The 22,195-nt window shown below is 37.3% G+C and overlaps 1 protein-coding gene across 5 annotated transcripts in view; it reads right to left on the reverse strand.

Moving 5' to 3' along the window:
* Positions 1-22,195, reverse strand: part of LOC145260560 (ataxin-3-like) — a 231,505-nt gene that overhangs the window by 40,980 nt on the left and 168,330 nt on the right. The window lies entirely within an intron of this gene.

Consider the following 22,195-nt stretch of genomic DNA (forward strand, 5'->3'; position numbering starts at 1 on the left):
TGATGTAAAATGATCTTTAAAGATTATAGCGGTGTCGTTTAAAAATATAAAGACATTAATTTGCATATAAGAGGGGTGGATGTGTTAAGAACAAATTGTTGACAAGAGGTCGAATGTTTGACAGTTGCAAAATGCGTTGAAGTTATGAATTATGGCATTGGTGAAAAGGAATACTGTCAATTTCTATTTAGATTACAGTGTTATAAGCATTTTACTATGCTCTCCTATTATTGAAATTAGTTTGTTAATAGATAGCTTTTTTGTTTTAATGTGCAAGGTTTTTAATATCTATAGGTTTTGTTTGCTAGTTGTGTGTTCTGCATTTTTAAAAATTTTGCCCACCAAAACAAAAAAGCTATCTCTTAACAAAATTAATTTCAACTCAAATTATTGTGTATTTGAGTGGACAATACTGTAATTATTGTTGCATTATTCGACTTTGAACTTTGATATCTATACACAGTGCTGATATGATGTCAATAAAGATCCAAGTCGTCTCAGAAATGACTGTAAGCCTAAATCCTTGGAACATGTCATAAATTTGTTTATTTCTTAACTATAACACGTGCGCAAACACACAGTTATATTTCCGTTAAAGCAAAAGTTTCTATGGCACGTGATTTTGCACACGTTCCTTTTCCTTTTTAAAAAAGCTGAGTTTTTTTCTTCTTCAATATTTCATTACTAACAGCTCTTGCGTTTACTGCTGCTACCTGCTATTTGCTCTTATGTTTACTATTTGCTCTTACGTTTATTATTGGCTGTGAAATTAGTTCGGTAAAGCCTAGTAAAGAGGTTTTGGTCTGTCTTCTACGATAAAACACCACAATTTACCGAACTAATTTTTTATTTTTCTCATGGAGAAGATAATTCGCCTGGATAAATTTGATGTTTCCTTGGCGGACCCTCAGGCCAACAAGCTTTGGAAATTATGGTTCCGCAACTTTAATTACCACTTATCAACTATCGCTTCGTTAAACCCTGATAAGCTAGAAGTTCTCTATTTAAACATTGGTCCCTCTGTCGCTGACGTTATCAAAGGTTGCTCTGGTTTTGAACATGCCTGTAACAATGTTATTGTTTCGTTTCGTTACAACCCTAGTTTTGTAACAACGTTATCATTTCGTTTCATGACAATCCTTGTTTTGTAACAACCACGCATGCGCACTGGAAATAAAGGCCTCCATGTTTTATATTTAAAACTAACAACACGCGTCTTTTCGTTTCTATTAACCAACCACACAACACGAGCTAACACAGCGTGACATGGTGACAGCGGCGAGATAAAGGGAAAAATAAAATAAAACAACGATAAAAGTAAGACATTATGTATTTTTTTTTTTCTCTCTTTTCTTTTCGAACCAAAACTTCGTAAAACACACACACACACACACGCTCGTTGAAGCTCGCAACAACACTACTACTACTATGGCTAATATATCGATACCAGTTCCCATTCTCGACTGGGACTCGCCTAACACTGCAGAGTCATTCAAGATATTCCAACAACGTTTGGAACTTTATTTCACAGCGAAGGGAACTAAAGAAGAGAAAGTGCCTATCATTCTACTCGCAACTGGCGAGGAAGGAATTCGTAGATACAACAGTTGGTCTATGTCAAACGAAGACCGGAGAGACGGCAACAAAATTTTCAACGCATTTTTGGAGCAGCTGGAACCGGCAACTAACCACCGTATATGTAGGCTCGACCTCAGTAGATACCAACAAAAACCTACCGAGACGACAGACATATTTCTAAACAGGTGTCGCTTACAGGCGAAGAAATGCGATTTCACAGCCCATGAAATGAACGAAAGTTTAGTAGAAATACTGATAGCCAACACGCCCATACCGGACTTACAAAAAGAACTGTTGAACAAGCCGAAGGGCTACACAATAGAAGAGGCTGTGAAATTAGCACGCACATATGAGGCTTCAGCCGTGTATATAAACAAAATACACCAACTACATGGCCTGTCACAGATAGACACCATAAATCGCGGTGGTCGCGAACGCCAGGAAGGCAACAGAAATACCAGAAACTTGTGTAAAAATTGTGGACGGGACCACCGTTTTGGCAAGGAGCATTGCCCTGCCAAGAACGACATATGCAGCTCCTGCGAGAAAATGGGCCATTGGGCCAAATTGTGCTTCTCAGCGAGACTCAGACCCAGGAAACAAGAAAAACCCTGGCACAAAACCCGCAGCCAGCCAAGGCACAGACAACATGGAACAGGCCGAAAAGTCGACAGCGTTGCTGAACATGACGACCGAGCCACAACAAAACTACATGCGGCGATGGAGCACCTCACATTCAGCACTATTAACAGTGAACATCCACTGCACAAACAAAAAACAACACAAAATGAAGCGTTTGTCAATATCAACGTTATATTGACAGACCACCCAAGTACGCACAGCCTCAAACTGAAGGTAGACACGGGTGCACAGGCAAACACACTACCTTTACGCATATTCTGCAGTATGTGCCCCTCCGCCATAAACGAAGACAGAAACCCAATACCTGGATCACTAAACCCAACGAAATGCGTACTGACAGCATACAACAACACTGAAATAAAATGCCATGGCACCACAAACATCAGGTGCAAATACAAGGACTCTTCATGGCTCAACACTCAATTTTATGTGGTCAACACCCCAGGACCAGCTATATTGGGCCTGCCAACATCTGTAGCCTTCAACGTTGTGACAATAAACTGTGCCATATCCGTTCAGCAACAACCTATCAACAACATAGATGATCTGATGCGTTTATACCCCGACAGATTCGACCGCATTGGCGAGTTCAAGAAAACACACAAGCTCACTGTCAACCCTAACACTCCATGCCACATAGACGAACCAAGAAGAACGCCAATAGCCATGCGGGAGAAGATCAAGGCTGAACTAGACAAGATGGAGTCACAGAATGTCATTCGTCGTATTGAGGAGCCAACTGACTGGGTAAGCTCCCTTACATATGTAACCAAACGCGACAACACAATAAGGGTCTTCTTAGACCCAAGGGCACTAAACAAAGCCCTAATGCGGCCGTATCATCAAATCCCAACAGTTGAGGAACTCAATCACCGGTTTGCAGGTGCAAAATACTTCTCAAAACTGGATGCTAAGGCAGGATACTGGTCTATAAAGCTTGACCAGGAAAGCCAGATCCTGACCACTTTTCAAACACCATTTGGAAGGTACTGCTTCCAACGACTTCCATTTGGTTTAAACGTGAGCCAAGACATCTACCAGCTCGAGATGGACAGAATACTTGAGAAGTGCACAGGAGCATGCGGTATAGCGGATGATATTGTTGTATATGGCTCAACAGAATGTGAACATGACAACAACCTAAGGCACCTCATGGAAGTCGCCACACAAGAGGGCCTCACAATGAATTCCAAGAAATGCGAGATAAAACGCCAGGAAATCTCCTTCTTCGGAAATATATACACCCATTCTGGAATGAAACCTGACCCAGCAAAGGTACGAGACTTACAAGAAATGCCAGAACCACGCAATAAAACAGAACTGCAACAGTTTCTAGGTGTAATGACATACCTATCCCGCTTTATTAAGGATTTCAGCTCAAAAACCACTGTATTACGTGACTTACTTCACAAAGAGTCAGAATTCTAATGGGAGCCACACCACCAGACGGTTTTCAAAAACCTGAAGAGTGAAGTGTCTGAAACGTCCCTGCTTCACTACTTTGACCCCAAGCGCCCAATCTACTTACACTGTGATGCAAGTCTTCATGGAATAGGAGCAGCGCTTCTACAACCAGACTCAGCTGGCAATTTAATGCCTGTCTTATACGCAAGCAAGAGTCTGATACAAACAGAACAACGATACGCATGTATCAAGCGGGAACTACTGGCAATCGTGTTTGGCACACATAGATTCCACACATATTTATACGGTCATGGTTTCCAAATTGTCACTGACCACAAACCTCTTGTCATGATCATTGACAAACCTCTCACCTCAGCTCCAGCTCGCCTACAACGAATGCTCATCCAGCTACAGGGATATAATTTCAGATTATCCTACAACAAGGGATCCGAAAACATATTGGCTGATGGGTTATCACGCCTGCCATCACCTGGTAATTCGGACCCTATCGATCTGGATGTTTGAGTTGACACCATTCGTTTCTCTGCTGACTGCATTGAAAAACTGAGAGACTGCACAACAGCTTAACCAGCTAAGAGATACCATTGTCATTGGATGGCCTGAGACAATCAAGCAACTGCCCACCGATATCAGAGAATTCTGGAGCCTAAGAGATCAGTTATCAATTGATGACGGCCTTATCCTTAAAGGACAACAAATTGTCATTCCTCAGACCCTCCAAGAAGATATCCTAAAGCAACTCCACACCGCTCACTTAGGACAGGAGAAAACCAAACTCCTAGCCAAAGACACTGTCTATTGGAAAAATATAAACAGAGATATCGAACAATTCACAAGCTCATGTAGCATCTGTCAACAACATCAGCCATCACAAATGTCAGAGCCTCTTCTGCAGCACGACATTCCGACAAAGCCATGGGATGTAGTTGGAACAGACCTTTTCGAGCTCCATGGACATCAATGGCTGATCATAGCAGACTACTACTCCAAGTACCCTGTTATCAAACAGTTACCTGCCCACTCACCAAGCAGTGTTGTCATAAAAATAACGCAACAAACCTTCGCGGAGTTTGGCATACCGTCAAAAGTGGTTAGTGACAACGGGCCGCACTTCTCAAGCGCCCTTTACCACGAATTTGCCACAGAATGGGGTTTCAACTATCAGACCACCTCACCTCGAAGACCACAGGGAAATGGTTTAATAGAGCGCCAGATAAGGACCATCAAGACCATCCTCAAAAAGGCCAAGCAATCTAGGACAACACCCGAAATTGCATTATTGCACTGGCGCTGCACACCTATCTCAAACGCCATACCCAGCCCCGCACAGCTACTCATAGGTAGACGAATCCAATCCCCAATTGCAACAAAAATAGAAAACAACCACCAAGATCAGGATCAAATATATGATGCTTTTAAACAAAGGCAACACAAGCAAAAGAAATATTTTGACCAGCATGCGCTCAGGAAGACCTACCACCTTTATATCCTGGCCAGAGGGTAAGAGCACAAAACCCTACACACGGAAACTGGGACTTAGCAACCGTAGCTTCTCAAGCAGATGGTCCCCGATCATATCTCCTACAAACTGCAAACGGATATATGATACGGAGAAACCGGCAGCATATTAGGAGTGCTCCAATAAGGCAACACCACCACAAATGCCAAAGCATGTAACATTTGCAGAACCACCTGCATGTACAACTCAGTCTCCACAAAGAGACTCCCAACAATACACTCGCAGTGGCAGGATGGTACGACCACCATCAAAAATGAACTTGTGAACATTTTCTAGAGAAGTATAGCAAGCAATTCATGGGGCAGAATAATCCCCTGCTTCGCTGTAGCTATTCAGGCAGTCTACCCTGAATTAGCCCTTACCTTTTATCATATATTGAATATGCTCAATATCATAATCTTCATATTGGTAAAGGGGGATGTAACGATGTTATTGTTTCGTTTCGTTACAATCCTAGTTTTGTAACAACGTTATCATTTCGTTTCATGACAATCCTTGTTTTGTAACAATCACGCATGCGCACTGGAAATAAAGGCCTCCATGTTTTATATTTAAAACTAACAACACGCGTCTTTTCGTTTCTCTCTATTAACCAACCACACAACACGAGCTAACACAGCGTGACAATGCCGTGGAATTATTGAAAGGCGTTTATGACAAGTCTCCAAGCGTTATTCATGCTAGACATCTGCTTTCAACGCGTTTGCAACAAGAAAGCAAGTCTGTCGACCAATACCTTCAGGCCTTGAATCGACTTGCCGCTGACAGTTGTTTTAAAGACATAACGGCCACCATTTGCAGGAATGAATCTGTCCGTGATGCATTCATTCGTGGTCTCCGGTCCTCATTGATACGTGCTAGGCTCCTTGAAACAGACACTAACTCTCAAAGAAGCTACTCAATGTGTTAGGGCTTTAGAACAAGCTCACTTTCATGCAAAATCGTATGCTTCCCAGATTGGAGCAGTCGCTATTACTTCTACTATGAGAACTAAAAATGTGCTGACCGATTCTGCCGAGGAGGCCACTTGTATTTCTAAAAATTCTATTCCAACTGATTCTCGAATGAAGTGTGACTCTGTACAGTTCTCTGCTGCCCTTCCTGTTCGCGGCAAGTGCTACAACTGTGGAGGGCGACATCACCTTAAGGATGACCGCCACTTTTGCCCTGCCCGCGATAAGGTATGTTGAAGCTGTGGTAAACTCGGGCATTTTTCTACAATTTTCCGTTCTACTCTATTGATTCACATTCACATTCTTCTCCTGCTATCATAGGGGCCCGCGCTAAAGGTGGTGATAGTTGCCCTCCTATCACTGAAACTGTGGAGTTAAAAGGGAAAAGGTTAACTGCCCTTATAGACACCGACAGTTCTGATAATTTTATCAGTGCCCGCATTCTCAAAACAATGAGACTGCCCATTTTAAAATAGAACTCCGTAATTTCTATGGCATCATCCGCTGTTTCCCTTAAACTGTCTGAATATTGCACCGAGAACATTTTCTTCAATGGTTGCGAATATAAAGGGTTTAACCTTACTGTACTTCCTGACTCCTGTATGGACATTATATTCGGGGTGCCGTTTTTGAAACTACACTGGGGCGTTACTATTTCTTTTAGTGGATCTCAGGATGCCTTAAAAATTTGCGCGCTAACCAAGATCAGTTGTGCCCCTGTAAAATTGTTCTGAAACCTGACTCCTGATTGCAGACCCATTGCTACAAAATCCCGAAACTACTGTGCGGAGGATGCCCGATTTATTGAAAAGGAAATTCTTTAACTGCTTAAGGACGACATCATTGAAACCAGCTATTCACCGTGGTGTGCTCAAATCGTCATAACTTTGTCGTCTAATAGAAAGAAACGACTGATGGTTGATTTTTCCCAAACTATTAACCGTTTCACCCTACTTGACGTGTACCCATTGCCTCGGATTGAGGATCTCGTAAACCAAATTGCCCAGTATCATATTTTAAGTACAATTGATTTGTCTAAGGCTTACTACCAAATTGAAATTTGTCCCGAAGATCGGCCCTACACGGCTTTTCAAGCTGGAAATCGTTTGTATCAATTCAAACGAATACCCATGGGTGTTACTAATGGGGTTTCTGCCTTTCAACGATTTATGAATTCCTTTATTTCTGAAAATAAGTTATTCAGAACTTTTTCTTACATTGATATTACCATTAGCGGTAAAACTCAAGAGGAGCATGACACTTACTTGGAACGTTTCTTAAAGGCTGCCTCAACATACAACCTCGAAATAAACCGAGTAAAATCAAAGTTTTCGCTTCGCTCTATCAATTTGCTTGGATACCAAATCTGTGATGGAACTATCCAACCTGATCCTGAGCAGCTGAAACCCCTTTTGCAAATACCTCCTCCTTCGCATTCAAATTGGTTAAAAAGGTGCCTTGGTGTGTTTTCTTACTACGTGAAATGGATATCTAAGTATTCACACAAAATTCGTCCCCTGGTTGAAAATAAACAATTTCCCATGCCGCCTATAGTTGTAAATTCTTTCGAGAAACTTAAGACTGTCACCAAATCATCTGTAAAGGTTATCGATGACGAACTACCAATTACTATCGAAACCGATGCCTCAGAAAAGGTTATCGGAGGCACCCTCTTACAGGCTGATAGGCCTGTAGCGCTCTTTTCTCGCTCACTAAACCTATCGGAAATACGACTTCACATAGTTGAAAAAGAGGCTTACGCGATAGTTGAATGTGTCCGAAAATGGAGGGACCTCCTTGCTGGGAAGCACTTCACTATCATAACAGACCAGCAAAAAAACCAAAAGCAAAAAAAAGACCAGAAAAATTAAAAATGATAAAATCATTCGGTGGAAAATGGAGCTTCTCCCATTCTCGTACGATATAAAACACCGTCCCGAAAGTGAAAACATCGTTGCCAATGCTTTATCAAGAGTGTGTGGTGCTGTTACTTCCTCCTTGGAGGAGCTAAGGGCCATACACAGTTCATTAACACACCCTGGTGTACAGCGTTTTTGGCACTTTATACGATCACAAAATATGCCATACTCAATTGATGAAGTTCGACGCGTGACATCCGAGTGTACAACGTGCGCAAAAATAAAGCCTCAATTCTTCAGCCCTACTAACAATACACTGATTCGCGCTACTGTTCCCTTCCAACGCCTCTCCGTAGACTTCAAGGGGCCTGTCCCGGCACGTTGTTACTATCGTGGATGAGTACAGTCGATTTCCCTTTGTGTTCCCTTGCCGTGATTGTTCTTTGCAGACCGCAATCAAATGCCTGACAAATATTTTTTCTATTTCATCCATTCTGATAGAAGAACATTGTTCGTGTCAGAGGAGTTCAGAAATTTCCTGACGCGACTTGGGGTTGGGTGCAGTAACACTACTGCATACAACCCAAGAGGAAACAGTCAGTGTGAGTGCTATAATGGTGTTATTTGGCACTCAATATTATTGGCCCTGGAATCTAAACAGCTACCCCTTAGTGCTTGGCAGGACATTCTGCCTGATGTTTTAAATTCTATTCGCTCCTTACTATGCACTAGTACGAATGCAACTCCCCACGAACGATTGTTCAAATTTGAAAGGCGCTTTTCTACTGGTACTGCCTTACCTGTTTGGCTCTGTGGACCTGAGGAGGTACTATTGAAACGGTTTGGCAACAGGAGCAAGTACGACTGTTATATAAGGGGGTTTCATTAAAGGGTCTTATTATAAGTGATGCTGTTGAAGAAGGAGAAGAGAGTTTTATTAAAAGAGAGAGATGCTTATCTTAGAGAGAGAGGGATGTTGTTGTAAGAGGTTTAGAGAGATTGTTCATGTTATAAGAGATTGTTATATATTTAATGTTCATTCCTTAGACGTGTAGAAGAAGAAAGAGAAGAAGAAGCTCTTTGAGTGAGGAGATAGTGTTTACTGTTCAGACATTGTGTAGACATGAGATGTGTATGTCACGACATTTTATAACACAGACATATAATAACAATACAATTTACCTTTTTGTAGGAATCACAAACACAAGACGACGTTCTACAAAAATACAGATGAGTTTATTCTTCACACGACCGGCCGTGATTTCCATCATCAAGAATTCAAAGCTTCACATTTTAAGTTTAAAAGTGATCGTCTCGCTTCTAGATGCTCTGACTCTCTCTGCGTTTTTCACTGACTGTCTCCTGACCAACTAACTATCACTTCCTATATTGAGAAATCCATGCATGTCCGGCCATGTGACTAAAATTCACGTGCCCTCAACATGCGTAGACTTGCACGTTTCCAATATTATGATTTCCCAATAACCTATTTTTCTTTTGTTGTTTTCACAAAAGAATTCAACCTACATATCTAATTTATTTAATCCATATTTTATTATCCACATTCTTTCTAACAATTGAATAGTTTATCTATTATGCAGACCCCGCCCCGTTGGCAATACACCTAATGCAGAAAATATAGAGAATTTGCAGAGACCGGCCAGTCCTTTGAATATTGAACTGCTTCCACGCCAGTCTAGCCGAATCCATAAACCAGTCCAGCGACTGGACTTATAAATAAAACACATCGCCACTTTCAAATAACTTTCTACTTCAAAAAAAAAAAAAAAAAAAAAAAAATCTACACCTTGCAATCTCTCTTACTAATGGGGGGGGGGGAGATTGTTATATTTCCGTTAAAGTAAAAGTTTCTGTGGCAAGTGATTTTGCACACGTTCCTTTTCCTTTTTAAAAAGGCTGAGTTTTTTTCTTCTTCAACATTTCATTACTAACAGTTCTTGCGTTTACTGCTGCTACCTGCTATTTGCTCTTACGTTTATTATTGGCTGTGAAATTAGTTCGGTAAAGCCTGGTAAAGAGGTTTTCCATTCTACAATAAAACACCACACACACACACATACGGATCATTAAAATCGTTTTAATCTTTGCCTAGAAAGAACAGAATAGATGGTTGTTTCAGCTACTGAACACCAGTAATAGTTCTATTAACTAAAGAAAACGTTTATGCTGACTAATATCAGTTCATAACTAACATTTTGTTTTTGTTTAAGTCTTAAATTTTCAATGAACCTCATTTAAATATAAAAAAGTCAAACTGAAGATTAGAAATATTGCTAAATTAACATTCATTTTGAAAGTGGTGTAGGTATACTAAAACCTTTAACACAATGAAATAATTCAAATTTAAATAGTGAACAACTGAGAACTATTTTATCAAATTTCTTTACAGTAAAATCTCTTATTTCTTCTCATACATTGCAATTCCCAAGGATGTCAACTATCTGCACGAGGAACACTTAATAGTAAATGTTTGAAAGATAAATAGAACGGACATAAGTTGTAGGGATACTATGTAAGGCGTTGAGCAGCAACATGTCTGTTCACATTACACTTTAACTTCTGCATGTCAGTAGAGTTGGGGAAGCAGGAACCCGGAAGGGAATTCCATAGTGTAGCAGTTCTAAGAAAGAAACTATTAGAGTAGAAGACTTTTTTACATTCGGGATCTCTGAGTAGGGCTGCTTGTCAGGTTTGTCGGGGGTATTTACATCCAGGGGGTAGAAGGGCTTGTAGTTCGTCAGAGCATCTACCATTAAAATACTTGTAAAACAGGCAAAGGGATGCAACATTTCATCGATGGGATGTTGATGTGACAGAGGTTGAAGCTTAGATGACAGTTCAGGACCTATCAGGTTGGTGATTCTCTTTTGAACCCTGTCCAAGAGTGACAGACTAGTAGCAGATGCCACTAATGTGCCAACAATACTCCATATATGGGTGAATGGCGGTGTTGTAGAGTAACAGGATACTTTCAGATGTAAGTAACTTTCTAACATGGTAGAGAGAGCCCACCTTCTTTGTAGCAGCCTTGGCAATGCTCTCAATGCATCTGTTGTAACTCATGTTCCCTGTGAACGTTAACTTGAGGGGTTTGAAGGCAGTACTTTCAGATAATGTATCTTTAGCCATAGCTATTGGTGGTTGAGAAGGTTGCTTGTAATTATTAAAGTAAACGAGCTTAGTCTTGGCAGCATTAAACGTTACCATCCATTTTTTATTCCATTCAACTATAGACTGGAGGTCTTCCTCAAGGTTTTCACCATTGCCTTGGATATGTGTTCATTCGTTTTCCCTTCGTCCTTGTTATAGAGCGTTGTGTTGTCAGCAAATATCTCAGAGACTACTTTATCAGGGAGGTCATTTATGAATATTAGGAATAATAAAGGTTCAAGGATCGACCCCGAGGTACACCCGCATTGACATCATATTGTTTAGATGTATGACCATCGAGGACAAGCTGGATTCTTCTCTTATTTAAGAAGGATTTAATTATGTACTTGATGAATATCAAGTAATACTGCAGGATCTGATTTTCATGAGAAGACTATCATACCATACCCTGTCAAAAGCCTTAGATATATCTAGAGCTACTGCCCCCCCCCTCCCCTGCCTTATCCAATGTATGGTATATATGTTCAGAGATTACAGTTAGAACGGGCTTACCTAAATTCATATTGATGGTTGGACAGGAGTTTAGCAACTGTAAGGTGGTGGACTAGATCTTGATTAATTATGGATTCAAATATTTTGGCGACAAGAGGGTGGAGGAATTTAATGGATCAGTTCTTTCACCACAATTCTTGTAAACTGGTACAACAGAAGCAGTTTTCCAGGAAAGCATGAATTAAGGCATTTGTTGAAGAGTTTGAAGAGAACTGGAGCAACCTTTTTAATAGTACAGCCGAGATCAGGTCTACATGCTTTTGATTGGTTGTTTGTTTTTGTTTTACGGCATATCAACCTTTTTCAGGTTATTTAATGCCGAATCTAGTGATTTTGAGGAACGATTTTTTTAATGGAGTCTATTTGTTTTTTAAGTCGGATTCTATTTAACCCATAGTTGAGGCCCTAACAGGTACTACACTCCGGGTCAGAGTGAACCTGAGAGCAATGGCAATTAAAGGGTGGCTCCACACTCCCCAAGGTCTGCGAGCTGGGGCCCCACCATCGGATATAGTTTTAGGTCATATCCAGGACCGTTGTATAAAGGGTTCTTTTTAAAAAATTTTATAAAGGCCAATTTTTTTTAAGATATGAGAGTATGGTGTGGGGATTGTTTTTATCAAATAACTCTTTAATATTGTTTTCTTTGTAGAATCGATTTCTTACTGTTACAAAATCAGTACATTCAATTAATGTGTTTGATTGTGAGTGGTGTTTGACAAGGTATACAGATGGGTTTACATTCTTTTTTTAGAAGATATGAGTCGGTTAAGTGAGTATGGCCTATTTTCATTCTTGTTTGACTTCTTTTCTGTTTAATTTCATATTTTGTTCTTGTTTTTTGATTTTTGGCACAATTTCATGAAGTTTGTTGTTAGGGTGTTCATTCCAGTAGGTTTGCCATTTCTCTGTTGTATATGCGTTGATACGTCTTTTTAGATCTATGTATGGAATTTTAAAATTTGCATCGATTGGGAGATTTAAGGCGTTTTTTACTGCTGAATCTGCTAATTCATTACCTTTAATAATGGTTCGGTATCCAGAAGAAAATGATTTCTTTTTTACTGTTTAATTCAGTTAATTTTTGGAGTGATTTTGGAATTAGGGGGTTGTCCATCTTTTTATTTTTAATCGCTTTTTGAATAGATTGGGAGTCTGAAAGGATTATAAATTTGTTTTTTTTTTGTTATTGGAGGCGAGTTTGAAAGCTAGGATTAGAGCATGTATTTCAGCACTGAAGATTGAAGTTTCTTTTGGGAGGTTTGATTGTTTTTTGATTGATTTATTGAGTATTGCTGCATTGGCTGTTGCGTTATTTTGTTTAGACCCATCTGTATAGATGTGTGTGTGGTCTGGATACATTTCTTTGATTTTATCGAGATCATCATAAGTTATTGGATGAGTATGTTTCTTTTCATATTTACTTAAACTTAGGTCGATGTTAGGGGATATGGTTTTTCAGGGAGGGGTTTTGAGTAGGACAGTTTTATAAATTTTGGTTATGGGTAAATTTGCTTCTTTGGAAATCGATTTTATTCTAAGTCCAAAGGTTTTGATTGCATTTTCTTTTGGGTCGAAAAGGTGTTTATGGTTTGGATTTAAAGTGCTATTGTGTGCTGGGTTTGTGGGGTTGGCTGTAAGTTTTGTGTAGTATTTTAGACCAAGGTTTTGATTTCTAAGCATTGAAGGAGTTTCATGTGCTTCTGCATACAGGCTTTCTACAGGGGAGGTTGGAAATGCTCCTAGTGCTAGTCTTAGTCCGGAGTGGCATATTGTGTTGAGGGTTTTTAGATATGACTTTCTGGTAGTTTGATATATGAAGCTACCATAATCTATTTTTGATCTAATTAATGCTCTATATAGTTTGAGTAGTGTGTTCTTGTCAGCTCCCCAATCTGTATGGGCGATGACTCATAGGAGTTGTAATGCTTTATTACATTTGGTTTTGATGTGATTGATGTGTGGAATGAAATTTTAGTTTTTTGTCAAAAATGATACCCAGGTGCTTGTGTTCATTTACGAATGGAATTTTTTCGCCTTCAATCTGTAAGGTTGAAATCAGGGTGGAGTTTGCGTTGGTTACAGAAATGGATGCATTTTGTTTTAGTTTTGGAGAATTTGAAACCATTTTTAGTTGCCCATTTATTAATTTTATTTATGTTGTAGTTTTCTTTCAATAGTGTGAGTGTATTTAGATCTGTAGCTGATTGAGCAGTCATCTACATATAAGGAGCTATGTATATCAGGAGAGAGTTCTTTTATAATGTTATTGATTTTTATGTTAAAGATAGTTGTTGATAATATACTGCCTTGGGGCACTTCTTCTTGATTTTGTGGGTCTGATAAAATCGAGTCTATACGAACTTGGAAAGATCTGTCTGTTAAGAAGTTTTTTTATGAATTCAGGTAATCTGCCTCTTAGTCCGATGTTGTGATCTTTTATGATACCGTGTTTCCAGGTAATTTCATATGCTTTCTCAAGATCGAAAAAAACAGATGTTACGTGTTCCTTATTGATAAAAGCTTCTCGGATGTAATTTTCGGGGTTAGTGATTTTTTTGGTATCCACACTGGATTTTAGAAATTATTTTGTTGTCATCTAGATACCATATAAGACGTTAGTTAATCATTCTTTCAAACGTTTTGCATAGGCAGCTTGTGAGAGCTATTCATCTGTACTTTTCTGGGTTTGATGTATCTTTTCCCAGTTTGGGTATTGAGATTATTGTTGCATTTTTCCATGAAGTTAGGAAATCTTTTGTTTCCCATATTTTATTATAAATTTTGAAAAGGAGTTTTAATGATTCGGGCGGAATTTCTTTAAGGAAACTGTAGTGCACTTCATCTGGTCCTGTTATGGGAATTTTCTATGGCGGTTTCTAGTTCATTGAGTGAGAAGATTTCATTGTAAGGCTCTTGGGTTTTGGAGTTAAAGTTTATTTTCTACTTTTCTTCATGTTTCTTAATTATTTGAAATTGTCTATTGTAGTGTTTTGATGATGAATTTTCGGCAAAGGTTTTAGCTAGTGTGTTAGCAATATCTTTTTTATCAGTTATTTTCTGTTTATTTGTAAGAAGGTGTTTGATTGGATTCGGATTATATTTTCCAGTTATTTTCCTAATCATTTCCCAGACGGTTTTGGGTTAAGTGGTAATGTTGATTTTGTTGACAAATTGTTGCCAGCAGGATCTTTTGCATTCTTTAATTGTTTTTCGAGTTATAGCTCTTTGGTGTTTGTATTCTATTAAGTTGTTCGTTGTGGGTTGATTTTTAAATTTTCTTAAGGCTGCCTTTCTCTGTCTAATGGCTGTTTTACATTCTGGATTGAACCATGATTTGTTCTTTTTTCCAGGAGGAGAATTTTTGGGTATGCATTTTTTGGCCATTGTTATGAGTACTTCCGTGAACTCTTCTATTGTTTGGATTTGATGTTCTGTTAATTTTAGTGAACAAAGTTCTTGAAATTCGGCCCAGTTGGCTTTGTTTGTGTTCTACCTGGTTTTGGATGGAGTTACTGTAATTGATTATAATAGGGAAGTGATCACTTCCACAGGGTTCTTCGTAAGTGCTCCATGTATAATCCAAGAAGCTTGATGGATCACACCTGGTAAGATCAATGGCACTAGTTGATCCGTTTGTTGGATTTAAGTATGTGGGATGTTTTTGATTGAGAAGGCATAAGTTATTTTTGTTAATTGTTTAATTTTGTTTCCTTTTGAGTTTGTGACTTCACATCCCCATAACGTACTGTGGCAGTTAAAGTCTCCTAGGAGAATGAATGGTGAAGGTAGTTGCTTTATTAAATTTTCTAGTTCATTTTCATTCATTGGTTCATGAGGAGGGAGGTATATTGAGCAGATTGTGATTATTTTGTGTAATGTGACTTGAGTTGTAATTGCTTGGAGATTTGTTTTGACAGAAATTGCTTTGAGGTATGTTATTCCTTACAAGAATTGAGGTGCCTCCATTAGCACGAAGGCCTGTGTTATGGAAATAGTTGTATTGTTCATAGTTTGGGGTTTTGAAATGGTTATTGTTTTGTAGGAAGGTTTCTTGTAAGCAGACAATGTCTGGGTTGAAGAGTGAGATAAGTATAAGAAGTTCATTATAGTTAAATCTTATTCCACGAAAATTCCATTGGATAATTTGTTGTGTTTTATTTCTACCCATGAGGTTGTTTAGTTTTTCTCTATTTCCATCTCTTTAGAAGTAGAGGGTTTATCTTTTGTCGGAGTTTGTGTCTTTGGTGAAGTGTTTTGCTGGGTTTTTTCTTTTTTTTGTTTGGATCTGGACGTCGATCTGGATCTTGCTTGAGATGTTGCTGATTTGGCTTCTTGTTCATTTTTTCCCTCTTGATTACTTTTGTTTGGTTTCTTTTTTTTTTCTAGGGTGTTTTCCGTTTCCATTTTTTCTAGAATTTGGAATCTATTTTGAGTGTCTATTGTTTGGTTTTCTTTTCTGGAACGTTTTTTATTTGCTGTTTTATCATTGCTTATGTTTTTATTAATTTCTGGTGGTTGTTTTGTTGGTTTCTGTGATAATCTTTTTAATGGTTCTGTTGTGGATGGAATATTATTTTCTTTGTTTGGATTTGTTATTTCTATTTTGTTTCCCAGATTTGAGTATTTTTCTTTTAGGCTATTTCACACATTTTCTGTGAATAAAGGATTTTTGTGCTTCTTCTCTGGTGGTAACACAAAAGAAAGAAAAACCTGTCAGTATATCTTGACCATGTTAGGTACTTAAAGACCTGTGTGTGTGTGGGGGGGGGTATAATCTTAGTATGATTCTGTATTTTTATTTATTTTTTACCATTTTTCTTTCACTCACTTCATCTCCCTCTAGTTCCTTCTACCTATTTAAAGTTATGTTCTTCTTGGTTCTAAAATTAAAAAAAAAAAAAAAAAAACATTTATCCAAAAATAAAAATTCAACATCTTGGAAAACTCATGAAGCTACAGATTTTTATTAGTTTTACTCTCCTAAAAAGAAATGCTATAATAACCCCTAAGAGGTAACCCACACAGAGTGAACTGTGTGTCTGGGCTGTAATTCAGGAATTTCCATGTTCCCGCCTATACATATCACACGCTAGCCATACTTATCTGGCATTGCATGGGTACATAAGTTTATTTCATCCAGAATAATTCTATGCTTTTTCATTGAATAACCATAGGCTTCATTCATTTGTTAACTCTCATCTCCCTGTCTTCTCTCTTTCTATAAATCGCACCATCTTGATAAAATGTGTATGCACATAACATTTACATATGTGCATTTGTATTAAAAAATGTCAGTGTTTAGGCTGCTCCAGAATATTGTGTGTGTGTGTGTGTGAGATCTCCATATATAATAAAATGACTGCAAAGTATTTGAACCAAAGTATCGTAGGTTTGCAACAATAGATGCCACATACAAATTCAATACATTTAGGCTAATAGCCACTATCTTATGTAGCTTTCAAACACCTTTGCAGACACATTCAATCGTGATAATAAAATACTACATTACATCCTAGGAACAACACCATCATAATCACAACATCTAGAGGAGGGGGTACCAATTTAGTCCTACTACTGCCATCAGCTGACACAGGAAGGAAGCGTACATGTACCACAGATTCTACATTTTTTTTTTTTTTTTTTTTTACACAGTGGTCACCACTTATCAAGGCCTGGAAGCCACTCAGGGATAAGGGTTATTGCAAGTACATTACGTTAGTGTGGAGATTTGATGAAGTGTTTACTTAAGGGGGTGGTTCATTAGGAATTTGTTAACGTTGGACTTGAACACGTCCAAGTTGTAGTCAGGTAGGAAGCAGGCAGACAGAACAGAGTTCCACAGGCGTGCAGTTCTAAGAAAGAAGCTTTGTTCATGGAATCCACGTTTTGATTTAGGTACAGATAAAGAGTGGGGGAAATTTTTCACAGTGGATTCAGCTAGATGGGTGTTTTTTGTGAAAGATTGGCGAGGGGGAACCATAGATTGGAGTTCAGACGAGCACCTGTCATGGAAATAACGATAAAACAAGGATAGGCTCGCAACGTCTCTTCTGTGGGAGACAGGTTGAAGGGTAGAGAAAAGGGCATCCCCCACTAAGCCACGAAGTCTATTTTGTACTCTGTCAAGGCAGGATAGGCTATTTTTAGCAGCTCCTGCCCAGATATGGCAGCAGTATTCTATCTTTGGACGTACTTGGCTTTTATATAGATAGAGAATTGCATCAGTAGTGAGATATCTTCTGGAGTGGTAGAAGGATCCCACCATCTTTCCAGGGACCTTGGCAACAGACTTGATGTACGTGTTCCATTTCAGATCAGGAGTAAAGTACACTGCCCTTAACTGGCTTATACAAACACAGATATACCATTAACTTTCCCATAGTAGAATAAAAAAATAAGTCTCCCTCATGAAAGTTTGCTGCCTTTGATTAGTTGTTCGCTAATTCTCTTATTCCAGAATTAGATCATTCGAATGAACACTACAGAACATTACAATATGGTATATATATATATTATTCCTTATTGGAATTTTTTTTTTTTTTTTTTTTTTTTTTTTAAATTAACATTACAATATGGTGTTGCTATGAAAAATATTGATTTACACAGCATCAATTTTAGTTATTAAACAATTCCCAACATATAGCAACAGCGAACAAATTCTTTGCTAAGACTAAATACTAATATACAAACATAGTAGTAAATGTACCTTCTACATTCTTTCTTTATTTCTTTGTGTCCCTCAAAACAAACAGCCTACCATAACGAATTCATTAATTTTACTGTTTTTATTTATTTCTTTTTATTGGCAACTGTTATTTTCTGTTTTTTTTTTTAAGCCCCCCCCCCCCCAAAAAAAAAAATTGATAATCAACTTTTTTTTCTTTGCCTAGTACATTTTGACAGGATTTAAACTGTTAAACCCATTAACTAATTTATTAAGATAAAACTTTTCTCATTCTGATTGTCTACAAGCAGAGGATGATGTTTGAACAATACATATATGCTACGATTTGATGAATAATGTTCACTTATTTTTTTGATTTATGTATTCATACTTTTCCTCTTGGGACATTCATTATATCCTTTTTGGACTTATGCATTTACTGAAGTGCAATGAATGAATCATGTGATTATTTAGAAACCAATCACAGATGTGCTCAGGGGATAGTGTTATGCAACTATTGTATACTTTTAACTAACAAATTGATAATAGATGCTGTACTGAAAAAAACAAAATAAAAACGTTTCTCTACAGGACATATTAGTGTTAAAAAAACAAATACAAGCATAATAATCACTCAAAACAGATATTTAACTACTGGTAACCTTAACATGGTCCTAATACTACATAAATACTGGCAACTTATTTTGAACAATTCAGCATGTTTACATACATGCATAAGTAAAATATAATATACATAATGTCTTAACACTCAATAATCACACAAACATAATATTAAATCAACTTTACATGATGCAATTTTGCTAAAAAGCATACACAGCTTCTTTGAAGTATTGATAATCGCTCAAAATTATTTAAATTAAATATTGAAACCCTTAAAATTTTGTTACAATGAGCTCTAACAAAAGGTTTCAGAATTATTGGCATATTTACATGCATTGCTAACTCTTTCCTTCTGCACATGGAACTAACATACAATGTACTCAAACACAACTTGTGTTAGAGGAGAGAGAGGGAGGGAGAGTGTGAATTACAGTGTAGACACGTTGACAGCTGATTGGATTGCGTGTGAGTCATGTGATTAGGTTAGCTGAATCAAGGAGATTTGTTTGGGACTTGAAAGAGACCCGACGGCTTCGCTGTTGTCTCCTCCCCTTCGCGGGGGGGGGGGAACGAACGCTGACGTGGTAGAAATAAGACCTAGAAGAAAAAAACAACACAGGCCAAATTCACTTTCCACCTGCAAGACATCTGGGAAAGTGAAATAAACTATAGAACCAATTTCTTGTCTTGGTGTGAAATAAATCTTTGTCCCCAAAAACAGGTATCAAGTCTCCCTCCCAGACGAGAATTTCCAGATGGACCAACGAAGAAGCAGAGGTATGTGAAAATGCATGTCACACATATTCACACTTAACAGCATATGAACATATGGAATAGAAAGACCACTAGATGATCACACACACACACACAACGTACCAATCTTTTATAAATAGACACGTTTTAATATATCATCTCCATTCCAATTTCAACCAATATACAACAAATGCTCATTTTATGATACGACAACATAACACTTGCTCTTTCCTTGCTCGGACGGAACCCTCTCAAAATGTAAACACAGCATGGGTTTGGGAATGTAAATATGCACATAATACCGACATGCCACTACCCTCCTACCCCAAAACGGCCCTAAACAAAAAATTTCTTTTATGGGTACCAATACTTAATTTTCGATTTTTGAGCGATTATCAAGAATTTAAAGATGCTATATTTGTTTTTTTGTTTTTTTGCATTTTTTATTCCTGTTAACAATTAAATTTCATTTTATATTCTTGACCGATTACCTAGATTACAAAGCTGTGACTTATAAACACTTTCCTTTTGGAACCGATTACACACTTTGAAATAAGTTATAACACAATAATATTATGCAGGGAGGTTTCAACGTCCATTTTATTGGCTATGGAAACACTTATTTGTCATATGTTTGTTTCTTACCACTTTTAGTTTCCGTGTAGCATTTTATTATTGATGTGCTAGAGCTACTTTTAGAAAAAACTGTGTGCAGTATACCGAGAAGAAAAACACTGAACAACTTGAAATATGTTGTCATATATATATATATACGTCTAGAGGAGGTTCATTCAAGCTGAAATATTATGCACTGTTTGTTTTTATATTAGTTCTTTACATATCCAATATTTTTCATTTTTTTTTATTTAGCAATTTATAACTACAATAAATTGCGGTTTCACTTAAGCCTTAACTAGCAAATTCTAGCATTGTTACAAATACAATTTGCTGATTTCTTTGTCCTCTGATGAGAAGAATATTAAGAACAACATTCTTTGAAACTCCGCAGAATAAGGACTTTGTAAATTGTTTTTTGGAGTATTCAGTCGAACAAGAAATTTTGATTGCAAAGTTCAACTTACAGTTATTTTTTTCTCTTACACGCATACACACACACACACATACATATATATATATAATATATATATATATTTAGCAAAAATGGTAATTGGTAAAAACCTGAAGAAAGTGCTCAATACTACTGCAGAGCAAATATGCATTTTATTTTTTATTGCCGTTTTATCTGTCTAGTTACACATGTTTCGGTTACCGAAAACCGTTACTGTATCGCTGTTTAACTAAGCAGATAAACGGTAATAAAAAAATAAAACTTTATATATATATATATATATATATATATATATATATATATATATATGTGATTAACAAGTTATAAAGGTTTTTGCAGCATGAAAACAATGTTACTCTTTGTATTTACTATTTTATTTTTTTAGTTTCAAGCGGTCCTCTGCTCTTGGTCACAAACAGGTATTGGAATGCAAAAAAAAAAGGAAAATTGTTGTATGGACAGCGTTCATTCCTTGCAACAATGTTTGAAAGAATCCCCGTGCATTCTTTAAGCCACTTGTGAAAGAACAATGCTGTATTTTTATTTCTTATATGTATATATATATATATATATATATATAAGAAATCAAAAATACAGCATTGTTCTTTCGCAAGTGACTTAAATAATTAATTATATATATTCATTGTTTCTTAGTTTTAACGATCACACTTTACAAAGGGTCAAAAATAAGATTTACTGATTTTGACATGTAGATGGTGTGAAAAATTCATTGATAATTGCAGGCAAGTGTTAAAACTAAGCAGAATATTTTAGAATGCGGTCCAACAAAGAATCTTTGGATTTACGACTTGCAAGCGATCATGTAATAGTAAGCTGGGAAGAAGCACCACAATGTTATGTTCTTGCAAATAAAATCTGCTCAGAGAAATTTTATTTTGCTCCAGGTATACACGGGGATAAATGACCATTATTACAAGTAGATGTAGCATTTTTTTTCGGAATGTTTGATTGCAGTTTACATATGAAATGCGACATTTTTTCATGTAACTAACTTACAGACATGTAGGTTATTGAGATGAAGATTTTATTTATATTCTCGTGTTGACCAAGGTTGCTAAAATGCCGCCTGTGGAGCTTTCTTTCTTCAGTCTACATATTTCAACACAAAATAATCCCCAGTTTTTGTGCTAAATTCTTTTATACTTGTTTATTCTATCAATTTTGTTTAATATAAGCTTATTTCAGTTAGTTCTTATAATGCAAATGTATGTAGACTATTAAAAAAAAAATAATAATGAAATCTATAACAGTGTCATGTTGATTCCACTATATAAACTCACATGTAAATATGGGAGGGGAAGGTATCTTCAAATAATATCTTTAATTTCAAAGAGAGCTATGGACTTATACTAAGTAAATATTAATAAGTCCTTTTTTTCTCTTTTTGATGGAGAGTAGACAATG

This window comes from Euprymna scolopes, chromosome 36, assembly GCF_053919585.1.
Source record: "Euprymna scolopes isolate OS-2025 chromosome 36, ASM5391958v1, whole genome shotgun sequence".
Taxonomy (NCBI): domain Eukaryota; kingdom Metazoa; phylum Mollusca; class Cephalopoda; order Sepiida; family Sepiolidae; genus Euprymna; species Euprymna scolopes.